The sequence below is a fragment of the Lathyrus oleraceus genome, chromosome 2 (assembly GCF_024323335.1).
Source record: "Lathyrus oleraceus cultivar Zhongwan6 chromosome 2, CAAS_Psat_ZW6_1.0, whole genome shotgun sequence".
NCBI classification, from domain to species: Eukaryota; Viridiplantae; Streptophyta; class Magnoliopsida; order Fabales; family Fabaceae; genus Lathyrus; species Lathyrus oleraceus.
In genome coordinates, this window is record NC_066580.1 from 279,536,892 (window position 1) to 279,545,329 (window position 8,438).

Genomic DNA, 8,438 nt, shown 5'->3' on the forward strand with positions numbered 1-8,438 from the left:
ACAGAACTCAACTCTGATGGGGATTATCTCTGGAATAAGAGTAAACAAGGGAAGACTTTAACCATAGTTGGGGATAGGCAAAGTCAAAGCTTCCGACTGCAGGAGATAACACTCTGCACAGGAGAAGTCTTCCAGGAGCAAACAATCCTGTCATAAGGAAGATGCAAAAAAGAATCTGTCGGGGAGTTTCCATCAATTCTCTTGGGGACAGGTGGTTAAATAACAATAAGATCCGCCGGAGAAGAAACTCTACTGGGGATGTTTATTAAGGAATGATGTAAAACTCCGTGGGGAACAACCACCAATCAGATGTACATCAATCAAAACACTCCCTTTTATCTGTCAGAGAGGAAACTCTGCAGAAGGGGAAAATAGCATTTTGCTCCACCGGGAAAGGAAACAAACATTTTTAAGATCAACTCTTAATGCTAGAAGAAATCTTCAGACTCGGAGGAGATACAAACATCAAACTCTGATCTAGCAACCCTACTGGGGACAAGTGTTAAATGCTCTTGGGGAAACTACCCTTGCTGGTGAAATTGGAAACTAATCCTTCATCAACAAGCGACATAACGGGGATACCTCTTTTCAAAATAAATGAAGTGGGAAACAAACCCTTCACCAATTGCACTAGGCAACTTCCTGCTGAAGAGACACTTATCTGAAAGATAGCTCTGCAGGGAACACATGCTTACTGCGTTGGAGATTCTTACTCATGCTGGAGAAAGACAACCTTCCTCGTGAGTAGATAGTCAGGATAAAGAGACAAGGAATATTCTCAACTTAAAGCATATCAACTTTCATCAATCTATAAGGGATTTTAGGTCAGTCCACTCAAGGGATGACAACCATATGAATGATAAAACACAAATGCTAGTGCCTGATATAGAGGGATACACACCTCTAAAATATCGAGGCAAAAATTTGGAAAAGAAGGGATCATTCACAGATCAACCATATATCAATCATGGATTGCTAAAACTCTGCGGGAGAAACAAGTATGTATACACAAACAAACTACCGGGAATGTATTGGATGAACATCCAAAAATCCTGCTATGGGAAAGCAATCCATAAGACAGATCAATCCACTGCCATCAAGGAGAAATTCCCATACCAGACTCTCTGGGAAGTTGATGATGTATTATTCTTTCTGCGCTCGGTTTAGGAGACAACTTGGAAGCTGAAGAGGATATAAGGAGCAAGAATGCTAGAATATGAACAAATGTCTTACCCTTTGGTGATCATACGATCCTTGGGAAAGCACTGAGGACATTCCACTTATCCTTTCAGTCATTGTGAATGTTCACTTTGTTTAAAATAGTTTATTCATGAAAACTTAATTTGTTTAAAACACTGATATTCATCAATTAAAACATGCAAACATTTTTTAAACAGAAACAAATAAGAGTGCAAAGAATTGAATAAAGGCTCAAATTTATTTAAGAGAATGGTAGTCCGCAAATGGTGAGACTCCATGGATCTTTACAAATTTGAAATTGGTGATATACATGGAAAAGAGCTACATTGAACATAATGACCGTTTCTCCACCAACTCTGAATCCATTGTATCCGAAACTTCAATTGATGATGACTGAGCGAGAATCTTTGACAGATGACAGTTGTAGAACAAAGTCTTGTCAGGATGCAGTTACTTGCCAAATCCCTAATTTTTGCCTAGATTTCCCCAGGGTGAGGTACTCAATCTAGCGGGATATTCATTTTTTTTATGTCTCTAACTTTTGCTTGGATCGCCCTTTCGGGTTTTCAATCCACCGAGACGCTCATTTTTGCCTAAGCTGCCCTTTCGGGTTTTCAACTTAGCGAGCTATTCTGTTTTTATTTCTTAGGCGAAGTATTTCTTGACTGCATCTGAATTCACAGGACTAGTGAAATCCTCCCCATCCATAGTTGTGAGCAACAAAGCACCGCCTGAAAAGGCTCTCTTAACAACATATGGACCTTCATAGTTTGGAGTCCACTTGCCCCTGGAATCGGGCACGAAAGACAAGACTTTTTTGAGCATGAGGTCACCTTCTCGGAACACACGAGGCTTGACCTTCTTGTCAAAGGCTTTCTTCATCCTTTGTTGATATAACTGACCATGGCACATGGCAGTTAATATCTTTTCTTCAATCAAATTCAGTTGGTCATATCGACTCTGAACCCATTTAGCCTCAGTCAACTCGGCTTCCATCAATACTCTCATTGATGGGATCTCGACCTCTACGAGGAGTACAGCCTCCATGCCATATACAAGGGAGAAAGAGGTTGCCCCTGTTGAAGTGCGGATGGACGTACGATAGCCATGCAAAGCAAATGGCAGCATCTCATGCCAATCTTTGTATGTAACAACCATCTTCTGAATAATCTTCTTGATGTTCTTGTTAGCAGCTTCAACAGCCCCATTCATCTCGGGTCTATAGGGAGAAGAATTATGATGTGCAATCTTGAACTCGCTACACAACTCTTTTATCATCTTATTGTTCAAGCTAGATCCATTATTAGTAATGATCTTGTCTGGCACACCATATCGGCATATGAGTTGGTTCTTGATAAACCTCACAACCACCTGCCTGGTCACATTTGCATACAATGCCGCTTCAACCCACTTAGTGAAGTAATCAATGGCTACGAGAATAAAACGGTGATCGTTTGACGCCTTAGGCTCAACCATGGCAATCATGTCAATTCCCCACATGGAGAAAGGCCATGGTTAGGAAATAACATTCAGACGAGTCGGGGGAAGAATCTTGTCCGCATAAATCTGACACTTGTGGCATTTCTTCACAAACTTGTAGCAGTCAGACTCCATTGTCAGCCAATAGTAGCCTGCTCTCAACATCTTTTTCGCCATGGTGTCGCATTACGCGAAAAACCGGCGGGAAAACGAAAACAACAGAGCCGCCACCGTGCGTTATTTATCCCAAAAAGAGGGAAAGGAAACGCTCGAAGTAAACCTGGAAAAGACATGGTCTCGCGACCAAAGAGAGATGGGATCGGGAGTCGGTTATGCGAAGGGAAGGTATTAGCACCGCTACGCATCCGTCGTACTCGACGGGATCCACGCACAAAAGGAAGGATAAAGGTTGGTAAAAACTGCTCAAACAAACAACCACTGTCTGAAAAGAGACACAGAAAACAACAAAAGAAACTAACGCGGCAGGATATCACATCCTGGGCCTACGTAGTCTGTCAGGCACAGACATCAGAGTCGACGTAGTTCGGGACAGGGGAAAACGTGCTCGCTAGGATGTCGCATCCTATGCATACGTATCTTCTCGGACTAAAGAAGAATCAGAGCACTCGTAGCTCGGCTCACGCACGCGAAACAAAACCACACAGGAAACCGACTGCCAATCGCTGGACTTACGTTAGACTCTGAACCAACAAACACACACAGGAAACCGACTGCTAATCGCTGGACTTACGTCAGACTCCAACAAAGAAACTGGAAACCGAATGCCAATCGCTGGACTTACATCGGACTCCAAGCAGAAAAGGAGAAACAACTCACACAAACAAAACAAAAGGGCGCCCGGAGAGATCAGCTCATCTCCTGCCTACATACCTCATCTGGTATGAGGATCAGGGCGACGTAGTTCCCCTACGCTGGGACAAAGGACTAGCCTAACCAGATACAAAGGGAGACACAAACTACTAGGGAGACTACAACTCGAGCCTAGAAGTTATCATGCATACGATCCCTAAGTTAAGGTTGCTATCTAAGTTGCACAGGGAGCAAGCTATCCTAAACAACACAAGCAAAGCAGTCAAACACACAAATAGCACACACTATATACAAACAAAGTGGGCTCACACAAGGTTAGGCTGTGAAACACAAGCCAACTGGAATCGGGTGTAATTAGCTCTTAACCCTAACATTGAGAGTTAGGGTGAAGCAGATGAAATGGGAAGTGAGGGGTGTGCCTCACAGCTCTTATCCCTGGCCTGGGAGAGCTTTAGACAAATGAAAGTGTGGGAGTTCAGAAAGTTGGAACTCTTCTCCACATGACTGACTCAACAAGGATCTTGGGTTAATATCCACAATGCATCAACACAAGGTGTGTGAGCAAAGGGATGACTCAACTGAATAGCAGGAGATGGATTGCACATCTCTTTTATCTGCCAATTGCCTCATAAAGGTCTTTTCCTGCTTGGCACAAGGATAAACAAACACAAGCATTGCCTCTTAAGGAGGACTTCAGACAAGTGCCTGCCCAAGTAACAGGACAGGTCTTCCAGACTACATGAAGTCAGAAAGTTATACCTTAAATGGTTAAGCAACCAAGCAACAGAAAAAGCAAGTTCAAAAGAACTTAAGCAACTAATGTACCTGAAAACAATCCAATTTAATCAGTATACAAGTCAAAAGTCAAACAAACAGTCAATGATCAACAGTTAACAGACATAGTCAAACAAGCAATGCAACAAGGTGCAACGCATAAGCTCAAACTCAAATGAGCTAAAATCCACCTACAAAACAAATCAAGATTAGTCAACATCAACCAAATAATCCAACTCAAGCAAGTGAATGAATCCTCTTATGGCCATGTGATTCTTAACCTGAAAACAAAGCTCAAACATGAGAGGCAAACCACTAGGACAAGGCCTAGGGTCAAAGAGGGAGAAATAATTCAAAACAGAACATGAAAATTGACATGAACCAACTTTAACCAAGTAAGAACATAATCCAAAAGGTCTCATGTCAATAGCATCAACCAAATTCATTTCACAAATCAAATAAGGCAAGGCATGCAAGTTGGAAGCACAATGAAGCAACAGAATGAACAAATGCACATCAATTCAAAAATGATTCAATAAATCCCAAGAAATATCATGGCTAAACAGCACACATAACATGATCAACACACCAAAAATCAAGGCATTTGGACAAGTTTAAGCATGGTAATCAAATTCAATAAGACAAGGGAATGTTCAAACAAGCTCAATTGAGACACAAAATGCTACATCAAATTAGCACAAGCCTAAAACAGAATTGACAAATGGTAAAGACCTCACACCAAAGCCACAATAAACTTCAATGTGTCTAGAATCAATGTGAAAAATCTCACATTCATAGGATACACAACCAACATTTCACAAATCATGGAAGTTCAAGACTATTCAAAAGAGCACAAATGGTAATCCAGAAAAAAAAATCTCAAACAAATCAGAAATGAATCCAAAAATTCCACAAAAAATCATTAGCTTTCACAACATCCAAAGGAAGCATCATACAAAAAATCACATCATTTAGAGTTCAATTGGCATGGCAAAGGAATTCATCAAATTGAGAAAGCAAAGGTGTGACACACATTGTCACACCTAAATTAACATGAGCATATCTCAACAATCACAAATGATAAAAATTCAAACTCAACACCAAAATGACCAGCAAGATGTCTAGTTTAAGCATGCAAAGTTTCATAATCATTGGATTAAAACTCATCATTTCACAAAGCATATGGCAAGCAAAGTACCAAAAGGCATACATACATAGAAACCCTAGGTCAAATTAAATTCCATACATGCACAATTTCTGGAAAAATGCTCAAAAAATACTAGACACAATAAGGAGCAAGATGCAAAAAACCACACATTATTTGGAGCAATATTTATTGAGTTATGAATTTTAGAAGTGGAAGAAAAATAAAAATAACATGAAACAAGGTACATGAATGGATGAGGAAAATATGAAATAATGCAAAAGGCCTATTTGGATTTGTCCAAGCTGAGAATCGAACTGGACACAAATTTGAATGAGCGCGCTCAGTTAGTGAAACGCACCGTTTCACTTAACTGATGTGGCACTGCCAAGCGCTCCTGGCCAATCATTATGCCCCGCCCAGGCCACGTGGTCCAGTACATGTTCATTAACATAACCAAGCATGCAAAACACGCGAGGAAGGATCAAACAGCTTCTGGAAATAAAACCCTAGCGCATTCATCAACATTCATCATGTTCTTGAGGCCTCATGAACAAAATTCTCAGATTCTAAAAATGAGCATATCAACACGTTCATCTTTCCACGTACATCACTAATCCATGTCTAATTTACTCTAATTCAACCTATATCCAGAGAATCGAAGCATTTAAGTTTCAACCATCAAACTTAGATCTAACCTATCTAACTCATTTCTTCATGAAAATTAATGATCTAAAGCTCAGTGTACTCAGTGATGAAGGATCTACAACATCCATATAACCAATTTAAGAATTATGAAACTCGAATTCTGACCTCGTTGGAGATGCAGAAGTGGAATCGCTCAATTCAGGCCATGCTAAGCTCAAACAGATGCTCCTCAATGCTTATATGGATGAATGGATGAAGAATGATAGCTTAATCTTGCACGATCTAACCAGAATTTCCAACTGCCATGGATGAGTGTGAACTTCAACAGCTTCAAATCTGCACGAAATCCTCTGAATCTTGCTTCCAAAATGCTCAATTATGCTTATGGATCATGAATCATTCGAGGAAGATGCAATGTATATGAAGAAAATTGAAGAAAAAGTGAGAGAACAAAGTGAAGAAAAATTTCAGATCTGAGAATTGTGATGTGTTCATCTTGTTTTCTGTTATGCTTAGCTATATATATGCTCTGTTAATCATGTTTGTTAATCATGCTTAGCCAATGCAAGTGTAATTAGTGAAAACAAAGGTGTAATGCAAATTGGCCAATGCACCTCATGCATGGAATTTGAATGGAACAGTGCACGAAATTTGAATCCAATTCACTTCAAATGTTGTTTGGAGCCAAATGCAAATGTTAAAATGTATGGACAATGCATAATTTTCAAATTTGGAATTTCCCTCCAAAATTCAAATGAAAATGAAAATATTTTTGTGATGGAAATGCATGGCATATGATGCATGAATTGGATAGTGCATGTCAAGAGAAGAATGTTGCAAAAAGAACCACTTCATTTGGCCTTATGGTTAAAAAGTTATGCATGTTTGAAATTCAAATTCATTTGGCCATGATTGATCCATATCCTTTCAACCATACATGAGAAATTCATGTTCTTGGACTTTTTGGAAAGGGGAGAGCAAGATCTTCAACTTTCATGTTGGACAAAATTTCATTTGAAGCTTGCTTGATGATATAATCTTGAGGAGAAAACCTTTCCATTTTTGGCAATTTCAAATTACAGGTCACTTACTATTTTTGGAAACTTTTCATCTGACCTCAAATTCTTCAATGTTGATGTTTGAAATGTCAAATGAGACTTGTATGGACATGAATGAGGCTTGTCTAACCATCTCCCACCTTCAAATCCATGATTGAACTAACAGTTGACTTTGGTTGACTTTCTAGGGTTTTAGATGAATTGCATCTTGACTGATGAGCTTTGAACATCCAACCCTTGATCAAACCACTTCAAAATGATCCTTAGGTCACACGAACTCAATGAACCAACCCTAGGGCTTTGCTTCCATGGAAAATGCACTTGCTTGCTTGCACAACTGGATCTCCTGACCAGTCTTGACTGATGACTTGCACTAGGCAATGGATAATGCAATGCTATGCAGTGGACAATACAATGCTAATGACCTAAACATGAAAATGTATATACAAAATGGGAGGTGCAAATTTGAGGTGCTACACATGGCATGTCCATTGGTATGAGTACCAAATGAACCCTCATGGACTTCAGTCATCAACAAGTCTGCTTCGTGTCTATCCACGCATCTCAGCAGAACCATGTCAATATTTCTCTTGTAAAGCACATCACCATTAAGGTAGAAACTGCCAGATAATATCCTCAAAGTCTTCTTATCTTTAATAGATGCCCCAGGAGGGTAAGTCTGACTTTGGAGAAAGCACTTGATATCATAATACCATGGCTTATCATCTTTCACCTCCTCAACTACAAACACGTGAGATGGTATATCTAAGCGCATCACTGTAATCTTTGGGACTTCATTCCAATAATTGACAACAATCATTGAAGCAAGCGTAGCGAGAGCATCCTCCATCCGATTCTCATCTCGAGGAATATGATGGAAGTCAACTTTAGTAAAGAAAGTTGAAATCCTCCTCGCATAATCTCTATATGGGATAAGGCCAGGCTGATTCATCTCCCATTCACCCTTAATCTGATTAACAACAAGGGCTGAATCGCCATAAACATCAAGATGTTTGATCCTAAGATCGATACATTCTTCCAAACCCATAATACAAACCTCATACTCCGCCATATTATTCGTGCATTTGAAAGTTAGCCTTGCTGTAAAAGTAAAATGTGTGCCTTGAGGAGTAATAATCACTGCCCCAATACCATTTCCATACTGATTAACAGCGCCATCGAACACCATACCCCATCGGGAACCAGGCTCTGGCCCTTCATCGAGCGTAGGCTCATCAAGATATGTCATTTTCAAATACAGAATCTCCTCATCAGGGAAGTCGTATTGCACGGACTGATAATTT